General features: G+C 38.6%; 1 long non-coding RNA gene across 4 annotated transcripts in view; it reads right to left on the bottom strand.

Moving 5' to 3' along the window:
- Window positions 1-15,225, bottom strand: part of LOC140628059 (uncharacterized) — a 136,718-nt gene that overhangs the window by 51,326 nt on the left and 70,167 nt on the right. For all 4 annotated transcript variants that reach the window (XR_012026482.1, XR_012026479.1, XR_012026485.1 and 1 more), the window contains one exon: window positions 4,819-5,080. This is a non-coding gene — a long non-coding RNA (uncharacterized lncRNA). The remainder of the gene's footprint in view (window positions 1-4,818; window positions 5,081-15,225) is intronic.

Below are 15,225 nucleotides of genomic sequence, written 5' to 3'. Positions count from 1 at the left end.
ACTATCAAGGTCCACAAAAATGGCAGCAATGTGGTAAGGAACAACATGCATCATTTATGGTTTATTTCATTCACCGAAGAACAGATCATTTTAACATTATCTAAGAGTTTTATTTGATATCAACTTTGAAAGCCCAAGTCAAATGCTTCTGCTCCAATGCCAGAAGCAAATAAAACTTAGAATAGGATAAGAAACCACCTTTCTTCACAACAATGGAGATGTGTTACTTTTCAGAATACAATCCGCACATGAGCTCTACACAGAGGCAACTCTGTTGCTCCCCCTCATCATGATACAGCAGGGCAAACAACTATCCATTTATCTCATGGTACCTTAGAGCTTGTGTGAGGATAGCATCATTTCTAGACACATAACATAGCATTCATTAGAGGAGAGCTAGTTACAGGCTGCTAATGGGACCCTTTGGCTTCTGGTCCTGCTGAGATTTTTTGAGGAGGTCCAAGTATCTAACCACATCAATTTCAGATGAAATTTTCTTTGCAAATACATGTTACCCAACACCCCCAAAATATATGAAAGCCATCTTAGTTTTTAGAGTTTACAAGCCCCCTGACAATAGAATTCTGTGTGGAAATATCTAAATTCAAGTAACAAAGACAATTTGAGAGGATCAAAAATAGAAACCATTATTGGCATATTAAAACATTTTAGTTACTTAAGAATTCGCATTTCTAAGAAAACCAGCCTTATTAAGCGACATTTGCTCAATAGGCAATTTTCCCCCATTTAATTTTCATAAATAGATCCTGTTGAAATGTATTTCCCCTAACAAAGGCTGCACATTAACAATAAATGATACATCTTCAAATTTTAATTAATGTCAAGAGCTTTATTTTGCTTCCAAGCAACTTACAGAAACATGTTATTAATATAATTTAATTTAGGGGATAGGCATTTGTTTTCTATTTTTAAAAAGGTGGTTCTGAAATTCTGGCCCTGTCAACATCATTTAAACATTCTCATTCCATGCCTCAATATAATAAATTAAATCAGCATTTTAATTGTGCCCATGCTTTGTGGTTCCTGGAAGTACAAAAAGATACTCTATGAGCACATGACATCCCCTCAAAGAAAAACCCCACTGAGTGATTAATTACTAGTCTGGAAGATATAAATATGTCTCTCAATAACGATAGTATGGACTGCTGAAAGCTCTAGCCCTATATGTCTCTGTGGGGCACCTTAAATTAGCAGATATCCTTCTAATTCAAATAAGATTCTAGCTCTAGCATTCAGGACAACTTCACCATGATATACCATTCCTCTATTGAATAGCAGATTTATTTTAACTAGCATCATTTTGTTCAGGTGCAAGTATCAGAGAGATATTGGGCTTTTATGTGTAAATATACAGAAATCACAAGGTGTGTCTGCTTAAGAAAGGAAGAACTACAAACAATGGAGAATAACCTTGAGTCTTTTTAAAGTACCATCTTTATATACAGTATTTTAGGTTACACCGTCGTATCACTCATGTTTCATTCTGAGTTAAAGGTTTGGCCAAGAGACCATTATTTGATAAACAAGACATGAACCAGCAGTCGAATTTGGCTATGCCTGAACCAAGTAGCTACCATTATCACTAAAAGGGAGAGAAGCTTAGAGAAAGGAATTATTGGCCACTTCCCCTTACCTCCAAATAGTAAACACAAGAATTGATCTAACTGCCACACTGTTTCTACAAGACCAAATAAGAGCACTTAAACGAATTTTTTAAACCAGAAATTACAAGGTTAAGTAATTTGAAAACAGAGATGAATACGAGAAATCAAGACTAGAAACTGGCTCTTCCAAATTACAGAAATATCATGTGTAGTTTTTTAGTTAATGCTTTGTATTTGTGACCATGGCATTCATTGCCCAACTAAATACCGCTCCTTCACTCTACCAGTACTTTTTTAAAAGGGAAAATCAGGGGGCAAAATTATCATAGATCACTTCAGCCAGTCTAGAAATCTAGGATTACCATTCCTCATCATTTCATTTTAACAAGATGAAAGAAAGTTAAGAAAGTTTCCCTAAAAAGCCAATACAAGTTTGGCCAAGGAAAAAAAAAAAAGTCATTCATATTCAGACTTCTACTCTATTGCTAATTGTATTTCTAGCTGACCTTATCAGAGATTTTGAGCATGATCATCACACATAATAAGGATTAAATCACTCATCAAAGAGAAGTCTCAATTGGAGCTCTGCAGTAGACTGTGAAAATGGCCACAATATTTTAGTACCTTCCATCAAGAGGCACAGTATACTTTTTGACCCCTTGAATCTGGAATGGTCTTATAGCTTAGACCCATAAAATACACAAAAATGGCTATATACTAATCCTGAGCTAGGCCTTAAAAGGCCTTGCAGCTTCTATCCTCAAACTGTATTCACTATGGGAACAGACACAAACTAGCCTATTAAAGATTGAGAGCCCATGTAGTAAACAGATCCAGTCATCCTGGCTGTTTCAAATGTGGCCATCAGGGAGAGCCCCAATGACCCAGCAGTTTGGTGCCACCTCCAGCCCAGGGCATGATCCTGGAGACCTGGGATTGAGTCCCATGTCAGGCTCCTGCATGGAGCTTGCTTCTCCCTCTGCCTGTGTCTCTGCCTCTCTCTCTCTCTCTCTCTCTCTCTCATGAATAAATAAATAAAATCTTAAAAAAAAAATGTGACCATCATAAACCAGTAAGCCCAGGCAATCTATCAGCTGACTATACACCATAAGCAAGCCCAGCCAGGATTAGCTAAGCTTACTCTATACCAGAAGGGTCCAGTTTAACCCAACCAACACTGTCAACCTGCAATATTGTGAACTTAAATAAATAGGTATTTTTTAAGCCATGAAGTTTTGGGGTTGTTATGCAGAAATAGATACTCATAAAGGTACTATAACCTCATAACTAAATCTTCCCAGACTCTACGCTCCATTTCAAGTTTCCCCACTATGTCTATAGCCTTTACCAGGTGCTAGGTGTTTACCTAGTTTCTTTTTTTTTTTTTGAAGATTTATTTATTTACTTGAGGGAGGGGCGCATGAGCCCAGGGAGGGGCTAAGGGAGAGAGAGAGAGAGAGAGAAGCAACTCCCCACTGAGTACAGAGCCCAGTGCAGAGCCTGATCTCACTATCCTGAGATCATGACTTGAGCTAAAATCAAGAGTTGGATACTTAAGCAACTACGCCACCCAGTTGCTTTGACCTAGTTCCTTTTAGTTTTTAAAGATTTTATTTATTTGAGAGAGAGAGAGAGAGAGAGAGAAACCCCAAGCAGGAGGAGGGGCAGAGGAAGAGGAGAGAAAACAATACTCCTCACTAAGCAGGAAGCCTGACCTGGGACTCAGGGACTCAAGGCTGGATCCCAGGACCTGAGCTGACAGCAGACACTTAATCAACTGAGCCAACCAAACACCCTCCGATCTCATTCCTTTTAATACCATTTTTTTCTTTAGCAAAGTTTAGTGCTTAGCTAAATAATGGCCAATATGATTTTCTAAGGTATAGCCAAGTATTTGTGATTCACATACAAGTGCCCTGAAGGCAGAAACCATGTTTTACATTTATTTTTTTATTTTCCAATACACTAAACACATAGTAGGTATTAAATAAATACTTGTTGGGTTGATTTGAAAATAGCTGAGGTTTGTAAGATCTTAAATTCCATAAACTATACTTCCCTTATTTGTAACATGTCAGTATTATTAGCCTATTTCACCACAAAAAAAGATTGAGTAATTTTTAAATTTTCACATTATCTTACAAATACAAAAAATTTCATAGAAAGAAAACAAAAACTAGATAAAGTTTACTATTTCTACAGATAGCAAAATATACAAAAACAAGACTATGACTAGAGAAAACAGTTATGATGTATTTAATCAAGAGCTAAAATCCATAGTATACAAAGAGCTCCCACAAAGCAATAGAAAAAGATGAACAACCCAAAATAAAACTGAGAAAAAGATATAAATTGGTATATTCAGAAGTACAAAGGAAAATAAACCTGTGAAAAATGCTTAATCTCAAAGATAATCAGGAAATGTAAATTAAAGAGATGCTTAACCATCAAATCATCAAAAGTTAATAATATTAAATAAGATCTAGTATCAGTGACTGTATAGGGAAATAGGCCTTCTTACACATTCTTGATAGGAGTATAAAGTGTTACAGCTTTTAAGAGTACAGTTGGGCAATATCTATCAAAATGTTAATGGGGCACATGTCTTTTGAACCAAAAATTTCACTGAAACCTTCTTTTTAGTATTAAAAAAACTTGAAAGCTAAATAATCATCAATACTCTCTAGGAAGTTTTGATTCTCCCATCTATGGAAAGTACACAAAAATTTAGGAGAACCTGACATATATCTATGCACTAACATGAAAAGATGAAGAAATTTTAAGTTTAAAAGGCAGGTTGCCAAAGAATAACATGATACCATTTTTTAAAATAATAAGTACATAAATGTATAGAAAGGTGGCTAGAATGATATACATTAAAAAGCCACAATTAGGCGTGCCTGGGTGGCTCAGTCAGTTATGCAATCTGCCTTCGGCTCAGGTAATGATCTCAGGGTCGTGGGATTGAGCCCTGCATCTGGCTCATCAGAGAGTCAGCTTCTCCCTTTCCCCTCCCCTTTGCTCATGTTCTCTCTCTCTCAAAATAAATAAATAAAATCTTAAAAAAAGGAAAGCTACAATGAGTATGGTTGTGAGAGTGAAGAAAGACAATTTACTTACTTATGCATCATTTGAACCTCCCAGAAGCACTGATTTATGTGATTGGTGTATAATGCATTTATAGTACACATACCTGAGTAGCAGAAAGGGGCAGAGTATAGGTGAAGTCACATAGGAGCCAGAGAAAGAGCTGTGCCTTCATGGAGGAAGCTTCCACTTTCACCCTGGTTCAAAGCAGTGGAGTGGTTGGCACTGCACACAGATGGGAGCAGAAACTAGCACTGGGTGTCCTCGTAACATGACTGTCTCAATGGCAGAGGAGATAATGAGCAGCTAGCTGCACTAGGGACCCTGTGTTTCGCCTCTTGGAACCACACAGAGCAACCTCCTGGAATCTGGAATTAAAAGAAACAAGATGGAACCTCTGAAAGTTAAACATGCACATCAATACAAACTGGATCAGAGGGGAGAGAAGAGAGGCCACCTGAAATACTAACAAAGTTAGCAGTTACCAATCACCAAGCAATCTCCTCTGCCAAGCAGCAAGGACTTTCACACACTGTATCTCAGTTAATCTTCACAACTCTTAGTTGGCTTTTTTTCTGTTTGGGTTTTTTTTTTTTAATATTTTATTTATTTACTTGAAAGAGAGCATATAAGTGGGGTGAGGGGCAGAGGGAGAAGCAGAGTCCCCACTGAGTAAGGAGCCCTATCTGGGGCTTAATTCCAGGACTCCAGGATCATGAGCTGAGCTGAAGGCAGACACTTAGCCAACTAAGCCGCCCAGGTGCTCCAACCCCTAGTTGTTTGTAATATATGGCAGGTAAAATGAGTTTGGAAAGGTTACCAAAATTAGCAAGGGTCACATAGTTTATATGAGGCAGTGCCAAGGATTTGAATTCAGCACTGTTTACTTAATTTAACACCTGTGTTCTTAACTTAGCTATGCTCTCTCCCATAAAGGGGCAGAAAGTCCTCTGGGTCAGCAATACTTGATTGTATCCTTGCTGTATGTATCAGTATAGCTAAGGATAAAATGTGTCAATTTAAAAAGGCATTGCTGAGCCACAGAAGCAAAGAATCAAGAGTTTCAGATCAGCATAGGTGATAATGGTGCATATTCGAATACTTCCTGAGCAACAATGACTCCCATCCAAGGGATCCATTTGGTTCAAGTATCAGGCCAACCAAGCCACAAAATTTACACAAGAAATCATTTTCAACCTGTCAAGATAAAGGCCAGGGCCTGGACTGTAGATTCATCAAGGTAACATCACCACTGGAGACTTCTTAAAAAACAAACAGGTCCTCCATGGGTCCTCAGTGAGCTCTTTTTCCTCCGTATTTGGAAACCCAATGGTATATTTCTACCATCTTTTGCTGTTTTTAGGCCTGCTTTGAATTCACATAAGGCGTTGTTGAAGAATATATACCACAAATCTATTATAAACATAGGTCAACTGGATTCTCCCCACAGACCCACAGATAATACATATAAAAACTGGGGCAAGTGGAGTGAGAGAAAGAAGTTGCAGCAAAGAGTACTGTGTGCTTAAGGAATGGATTTATGAAACAACTCTGGGAGACCACACTGATAGAAAATTCATGGACACTTTTATCTGTTTTATATATTGGGGAGGTCTACATGAGATTTTTTTTTTTTTTGAAGAATGGGTCCCACTGCTTTACACACAAAAAAATCTGAACACCAGTGACATAGAAGGAAGAGATGGTAGATGTGGTTTCATGAAGTAATGTCTATTGTTTCTTTGGAAATCAATTTGCAGGCATTCATGGCTATGGTTGATTGAGATATGTTGTTGGCAATGGATCCCAAGGAGTTTTCCAGGGTGGTTCTATCCAGTATTCGCCCAAGAATGTGACTTACACTGTAGAAAAGCCCTCATATCTAAACTCCAACTTCAATCCTAAATAGATGTGCATTTTTTAGACATTATGATGGAGACAAAGGGAATGGAGAGCTTTTTGGAAATACTAAGCAATTCTTTTTGAATGGAAGCCCTTATCAGGAGGCGGTGGGAATTATCAATATGGACTCTGGAGCTGAGCCACTGAGTTCAAACCCCAGAGCTACTCCTTACTAGCTGTGTGGTCTCAGGGATTACATAACCTCTCTAAGCATCTCAATTGATATAAGTGAAATGACAATCACATGAGAGTACTGTGAGGATTAAATTTCTGTCAAGTGCTTTGTATTGAGGCTAGCACAGAGTAGTCTCCACAATTGTCAGTTTATATATTATCACAGTGGGAACAAAGATTTGAAGATGAAATAGAAAGTGGTTTGGAGAAGAGAAAGCAGTCCAACAGAGGGAAGGCATGAAGCAAGCGCAAAATAAGGAGTGTAAACAGGGGAGATAGGGGAATTAAAGGAGATTTTGTGATTTTCTTAGGTTTGGGCCTCACTCCATAGGGCTGTTTAGTAATTCACTCATGCAGAAAAATATCTGCTAAGAGCTTATTCTGTGCCAAGCACCACAGTAGTAGAATAAGAAGGTAGACAATAAGGCAGGATTCCTACCCCTAAACTAGTCCATTTGTTCAGAAACACAGACCAATAATTACAATCCTAAGAACAGGGTTACAATAGAGGTATGTAAAAGTGCTATGGGAACACAGAGGTTACAGTGATTATATTTGACAAAGAAGGGAGAGATCTTCTTGAAACTAGAAGTTTCAAGTTGGTCAGAGAGGGGATTGCCCAAAAAATGACAAGAGATATTTAGTAAATTTAAGCATTATCTCTACTCAAGTTTAGAATAGCTGAGATTCTAACCTATTTTGTTCCTCCATACATCAGGCTGAAACTAAAGCAGTGGCCCCTAAAATTCTGCTTCGTCAGACTCCATCCACAGTCTTCTTAAAAATAAGGAAAAAACATTCCCAATTACCTAGGGAGCCATCCCTGAAAGAAGTTTGCTTTCCTAAAGCTGATCACTGTTTTGACACTTAAGAGGAACTGTAGAGAAGAGGATAACTAAACTTCTCTCTCTTGTGCAGTAAGTTCATAACTGTCGCACTTGAGGATGGAGCATTCACAAATGGAAAGAAGCCAGATGAGGATTATAGGAATTTTATGCAGTATAATGTTGGAGGAGGGTAGGGTGAATAACTCCCCTCCTCAAGACGTCCATGAACCTGTGAATATGTTACCTTTCATGGTAATGGAGTTTTGACAGATGTGATTAAGTAAAAAATCTCCAGAATGAAACAGGATGATGGAAGCAGATATTGGAGTGATGTGCTTTGAAGATGGAGGAAGGGGCCGTGAGCTAAAGAACACCGAGTCTCTACAAGCTGGAAAACACAAGGAAAGAGATTCCCTTCAGAAGCCTCCAGAAGGAACACAGCCCTGCCAACACCATTAGCCCCATAAGACTCATTTCATACTTCTGACCTCCAGAACTCTAAGAACATAAATTTGTGACTTTTTTAAGCCACTAGGTTAGTAGTAATTTGTTAAAACACCAACAGGAAACTGATATGGCAGAAAGGGGTTTCCTCCAAAGACCTCAAAGCCCAAGCAAATACTTAATCTTCTCAATATCCTAGAGAAGATAAAACAGAAAAAGAGAAAAAAAAAAAAAAAAAAAAAAAAAAACAGAAAAAGAGGAGTTTGAGCAGGTCATCTGAGACTAAAACCAAATCAATAGCAGAAAAGAGAAAATACCAAGTTTAATACCTGGAGGGAGACATGATCCTCCCAACTCCAAAAACACAGCTCTCTGGAGCTTCATTTGAGTGAGGGGGTTGGATCCTGCCCTTGGGGAAGCCCAGGCATTTCACTATGATGATTTCTTAAGATCATAGTAAAGAAGATGGTGGCCCACTTTGGTTATCCTCACTGGCAGCAGAATGATGTACCATAAGAACTGGTACTGACACAATGAAACCACAGCCAGGAGTGCCCCATTCCACCCCAAATAAGAAGAAAGCATTATTGATCCTAGCCACAGAAAGGAAGACAAAAAATTCTCTTACATTCCCAGAGCAGTCAAAGTTTGTGCTAATGTTTGTGGGAGAAAAAGGAGAAAGCAAAGTAGGAAAGAAAATAATCTGCATTACTCACATCCCCAAGGAGATCAACAGACTAAGAACTCTAGGGAATGCCAAATTTAGTTCTTTGCATCACACCTAATACACAGATCCCTTGCAAAGACACTTAAATGCTATTATCAATAACATCACCTTCTAAAATAAACATCTTTTCATCTATGAAATTTTCCCCATTTTGACCATGTAAAACCTGCAAATTAAACATACACCAGGAGATGAAGGCAATAAGGCAGACAATCTCCAGCTAAGAAATTTGAAAAAAAAAAAGGGGGGGGGGGATAAAAAAAATCAACCTTTGATGAAATAATTGCTTCTGCTGTTATTTTTTTGCTATTGCTTCAGAAATGTTCTGTCTCTCTTTCTCCCTTTCTTGTCCCTATAGTGCGGTGCCCCGCTGCTGTGAAGATGAAAGGTCCAGTCTCTTTAAAATTTCATGCAGAGCTCTTCACAACATTGAAGCTTTAAAGGCCCATGGCAAATTCAACATATTGTTACACTTGATGGAAGGAGATAAAAATTACATGCAAAACATACTGTATATTCATTGTCTGGAAATACTATAAAGTTACAGCTTCCTATATTTTCTTAACCAGTATGGACATAGACATTCTGATTTCAATATTTAGGAACACAAAAGATACACATGGAGTGAGTATTGTAGCAAAAATAAGAATGAAATTCAAACCACCTAAGGTTAGATTAGGGTCCTAGGATATGTGAATAGTTTTATTCATCGTTTCCCTAAATTGTTCTAGATATGTGAAGCATATTTAAAAGACACCAAAAGATACAAAGGGCAAAAAAAAAAAAAAAAAAAAAGATTTTCTAAAACTTGAGTATATCATGGGGTTCTTTGCCCTAAGTTATTCTCTATAAGAAAAATGTAGGGATAGCAGATTTATTTTTATGTAAAAATTATCACACACACACACACACACACACAAAACATTAAAGGCTAGAACTAAAGATAGTGGGATAGAAAGCATAGTAATCACAAAAGTAGGTTTAACAATCATCATTTAATTGTAATAGATGGACTTGATTTTAAAATGCATTTTAAAGTCTAAAGTTCAACATCTAAATTTTATGTCTATGTTTTGCTATAGTTGTTTTTATATGGCCCCACTGAGCCAGGCTCATATATTTGTATTCAGTCACTCTCTTTCAAACATTTATTGAACATCTACTGCATGCCAGGCACTATGCTAGGTCCGAAAAACAAAAACAAAAACAGAAAGATGTAGTCTCTCCCTAGAGAGGGATTACAATAAAGTAAAAGGAGATAAACACAGTAAGAAATAAGTGTGATAAAGTCTTAAAGGTCCTATGGCTAAAGGAAGGACTAGTTCCTACTGTAGGAAAAGAAAAAGTTGTATTCAGAAGTCAGCCTTTGAGCAGAGATTTAGACACCATTTGGGAGCTGATGACATAACCCAAGGCAGGGGTGGTGGAGTGAGGAAAGGGGAGGGATTTCAGGAAAATTAACAGTACAAAATTTACAGCACTTGGATACTGATTAGAAAGCAAGAGCATGAGAGGAGTGTAGAATGAATCCCAGATTTCTAATGTTGCCATCATTCACCTATTCATTCATTATTTCAAGAGTTATTTACTACCAAATAAGTGCCAGGTACTATTCTACATACTGGAGACAACGAACAAATCACAAAAGAATACAACTCCATAAACTTAAAGAGGATGATAAGTGGAACACCAGTCAACAAATGAGCAAGTACTATTAGGATATGTAAGTCCCATGAAGAAAATAAAACCGGGAAGGTTTAAGGAGCAAAGATAAGGTAAAGACAGCTATGGTGGGGTGATCAAGATGCAGTCTCCTGGGGATAAAGGAGTATACTTGTGATGAGCACTGGGTGTTGTATAGAAGTGTTGGATCACCAAACTGTACACCTGAAACTAATATTACACTGTACATTAACTAACTAGAATTTAAATAAAAACCTGAGGAAAAAAATTAAAAAGATGCCATCTCAGAGATAGCCATGCAGGGCCAGATTACATAGGATTTATAGGCCAGTAAAGAGTTTCATTCCATTCAATTGTAATGGGAAATTTTGCATTTTTAAAGCAGAGGAATGACCCCCCCCACCCCCCAAAAGAAAATCAACAGGAAAATAGATGAGGGAATAAAGAAATCAGAGAGGCCAGCTTGAAGGCTCTTGAAGTGATCTACACTGGAGATAATGGGGACTTGGACCACAAAGGCAGGGCAAGTGAGAAAAGATGGGCACTCAGGGTCCCTCTTACAGGTGGAGTTGATAGGTGGTGCTAAGGGGGGGCTCTGCAAGGTAATCAACTTTGACTCCTAGGCTTTGGCTTTAGAGACTGAGTGGTTCAAGCAACTGAAATGGGGAAGACTAAGAGGCAGAGGCAAAGTGGACAAGGGGAAATCAAAAACTGGGGCATGTTAGATTTGAGATGCCTCTTAAGACATTTAAGCAGACATATCAATTAAGCAGTTGCACATAGGAGACTGGAACTCACAGTAGAGGTCAGGGCTAGTTATGAATTTGGCAGTATCTCTCAGTATGTAGATGCAAAGTCAAGGAGCTGAATGAGATCACATGGCAATAGGAGGAAGTACTATCAATAGATAAAAGAGCCTTGAGACTCCCACACCCAGAGGTCAGTCAGAAAGGGAGACCAAGGTGAGCCAAAGAGAACAAGAAGCCCCAGCCACAGAGATAGAAGGGAAACCAGGAGAATATGTTGACACAAAAGCCAAAGGAAGAAACGACATTTGAGGAGGCAGTGATCAGGTATGGAAAAAGCATCTGAAAAGTCAAGGAATACGAGGGCATAGACATGAGCCCTGTATTGGAAGAAAAGATTGTTGGTGACCTTAAAACCAGAGTTTCTGTGGAGTTGAGAGGGCAAAAGACCTAGGAATGTTTTGAGAAGAGAGTAAGACATAATGAAGTAGAAAGAGCCAGTGTCAGCAACTTAAAGGATTTAAATTTTGTTGTAAAAGCCAAAAGATGGGGCTATAGGTGAGTTAGGAGTGGGGACATGTGAAGTTAAGGGAAGGGTGATGTCAGAGCATGAATTTATGTGATGATAGTAACAATCCTGGAAAGAGGCAAAAAATGATGATGCAAGGAAAAGAAGCCTTAAGGCAAGAGATATGATCCAGAATCTAAGAAGTGGGGTTTCTTTGATAGGAGTAGGCATTTAATATTAAAAAAAAACTGTAAAGCACATTGCCATATTTATGAAATATGAATATAGATTATATATTAAATGACATTGGTTTTTTTGTCTATTTTTTTTATTGGAGTTCAATTTGCCAACATATAACACCCAGTGCTCATCCCTTCCAGTGCCCCCCTCCATTGTTGAATCAGTATTAATTGTCTTGGACATGAGAATGGTAATGTCATATAAGAAATGTTCTTTTCCTAGGCAATAAATCCTCAAGTATTTAAAAATGAAATAACATGACATTTCTTAGTTTCAAATGATTTTAGAAAAAAGAAATTCATAGGATAGACAGATTGACTAATTGATGGCTGAAACAAATGTGGTAAAATTAAACAATCAGTAAATCTAAGAGAAGTTTGGTTCGATGTGTGCTGTGCTATTCTTTCAACTTCTCTATTGATTTGAAGTTTTTCCAAATGACCGTTGCACAGGGAGAAATTACAGATGCTTGGGATGACTCCCTCCCCAGCAGGCCTTCTAAGTATTTTTTTTTTAAGATTTATTTATTTATTCATTCAGAGAGAGCGAGAGAGAGGCAGAGACACAGGCAGAGGGAGAAGCAGGCTCCATGCAGAAAGCCCCACATGGAACTCGATCCTGGGTCTCCAGGATCACACCCCGGGCTTTAGGTGGCGCTAAACCGCTGCGCCACCGGGGCTGCCCCCCAGCAGACCTTCTAAACAGAATCTCTCTGGAGATGGGACCCAGGAATCTGGTTTTCTTTAAAGATTTTATTTATTCATGAGAGACACAGAGAGAGACAGAGAGAGGCAGAGACACAGGCAGAGGGAGAAGCAGGCTCCACACAGGGAACCCGATGTGGGCCTTGATTCCGGGTCTCCAGGATCACCCCCTGAGTGGAAGGCGCGCTAAACCGCTGAGCCACCCAGGCTGCCCCAGGAATGTTTTTTATGAAAGCTCTTATGATGATTCTGATTAACAGCTAGATTGCAATTATCTATTGCTGCATATAAACCACTTCAAAGCTCACTGGCTTAAAACAGCCACCATTTTATTGTGGGAGAGTCTCAGGGATCTCTTATCTATTGACAGTACCCACCCACCACACAATCTCATTCAGCCCCTGACTTTGCATCCACATACTGAGAGACTCACAAATCTGTAGGCCAAGAATCTAGGTAGGACTCAGAAAAGCAGAGTCTTTGCTGGGACTGTAGGATTCAAGATTGCCTTACTCACTATCTGGACCCTGGGTGCTGACTGTTGCCTGAGGCTGCTCCATGTGGCCTTTCTCGAGCAGGATAGCCTATATTTCTTTACCTAATGGACTGGCTCCCTCTCTAGCCCTATAGAAGCTGTTAAGACTTAGGCTTGGCAGTGCAGATGACTTCCATCACATTCTATCAGTCAAAGCAGGTCACAGACTCAGCTCAGATTCAAGGAGGTAAAGGAGTCTCCATTTCTTGATGGAAGAACAACATCACATTATAACATCACATGTGGAGAATTCAAGTGTGAATCACTGCAGGCTGTTTTAATAACCTACCACAGACACCCCTAAATTAGACTACCAACCTAAATAATACAAGCCCAACTTAAATACAAGCTTGTGTTATAATGCAATTATCCTGTCCATATGTAAATGATTCTTCAAAAACTGAAAATAATTCATTTTCTTAATTTGGAATAAACTAACAATCAAATGATGTTATTAATTTGCTCCATAGATCGTAAACATTACAAAAGTAAAAATTCAGTCTCTCCCACTGATTCTCAGTCTCTGAGGCCCAGATTCAAATCACAGAGGTTCTTTTCTGGAGGTACAATCCAAGAAATTCTAGAATCAAGGAAGTTCTCACCAATCCCACAAACAAATGGGAGAGTAGAACTGGAATAAGGATGTTCTTCTTGTGCAGAGAGTAGCTCTGTTGATGACAGGGCTATAACCTACAACCTCTTCCCCTTGAGTAATTTCTCAAAGGTTCATTATTTATCATCATTTTACAGAGGTGACCAGGCCTTCAACCATGATCTTGCATGGGAGGAGGATTGTAGGGCCAGAACTTTCCAAAGCAGACTGATAGAAGATGGGAGCCCCTGTTCTAGCTCTTGTAACCATTACCAGAGCTCCCAAATAATGGATGGTTTTGATTATGTTCATTTATGAGACCTTTTAAAGCACATGTATGTCCTTCTCTAGAATGGCTCTTCACATATGATCCTTTGTCTACAAGTCTATTTGTATCAGCCATCAAAATAAAAAGGTAGGGGATCCCTGGGTGGCTCAGTGGTTTGGCACCTGCCTTTGGCCCAGGGCGCAATCCTGGAGTCCCGGGATCGAGTCCCACGTCGGGCTCCCGGCATGGAGCTTGCTTCTCCCTCCTCCTGTGTCTCTGCCTCTCTCTCTCTCTGGGTCTATCATTCATAAATAAATAAATAAATAAATCTAAAAAACAAAACAAACAAAAAAACAGAATAAAAAGGCAGCATCTGACATTATGCCTCAAAAATTATTAAGGTATAAGACTAACCCATCTTGTGCTTCTTGTTAATCTCAGCCCTATTCATGTAAACTACTTTGTAATGTACTCGCTGGAGTTGTGCAGTATGGTAGCTCTGAGTGTCAGTGCTAGATTTTAAACCCAAGTCCACCTGGCTTAAAGCTTGAGCTACTTGGACTACACAAAGCAGAGATACAATGAAAGGTATGAATCTGATTCTTCAGAAAGTCAAAAGCCTCCTTCTTGGAACCAATTAGCTAAATGAAGAGGCATTTAACTTTCTCAAGGGTTCCTGAAATTACCCACAGAGGAGGAGTGATGAGTGGAAATGCATTAGAGTTCCATGGGCTCTAGCTCTAACTGCCATGAATGAGCTGTGTGACCTTGGGCCTATCACTTCTCTTCTCTGCACTCTATATCTTCATCTGTCATGGGATGAGTTTCTATTATAGCTGCTTACTCTTAAGACCAAAACCATTTGTGTGTGCTCATACACATTCATATGAAGAGCACTTCTATCAAATGTATGCACTCTTTAAGGACAGGTAAGTATTTGTGATGAAAATGTTACCATCAATTACAACCCACTTTAAAAGTATATACTTCATAAGTTTTTACTTTGTCCTATTCTCTTCTAAATAGTAACTTCCACTTGACAGTGTATTTAGTTTAGTTTCAAATCTATTTTCTATTTTAAATTTGTATCTTTAAATCCTTAGCATCTCAAATTTAGTTTTTTTTTCATTTTCCAATACTTTCCAAGCTCACTTACATTACAT

The sequence above is a fragment of the Canis lupus genome, chromosome 3 (assembly GCF_048164855.1).
Source record: "Canis lupus baileyi chromosome 3, mCanLup2.hap1, whole genome shotgun sequence".
In the NCBI taxonomy this organism is placed as follows: Eukaryota; Metazoa; Chordata; class Mammalia; order Carnivora; family Canidae; genus Canis; species Canis lupus.
The sequence above is the reverse complement of the archived record's forward strand: the minus strand, read 5'-3'. Positions and strand labels throughout refer to the sequence as shown.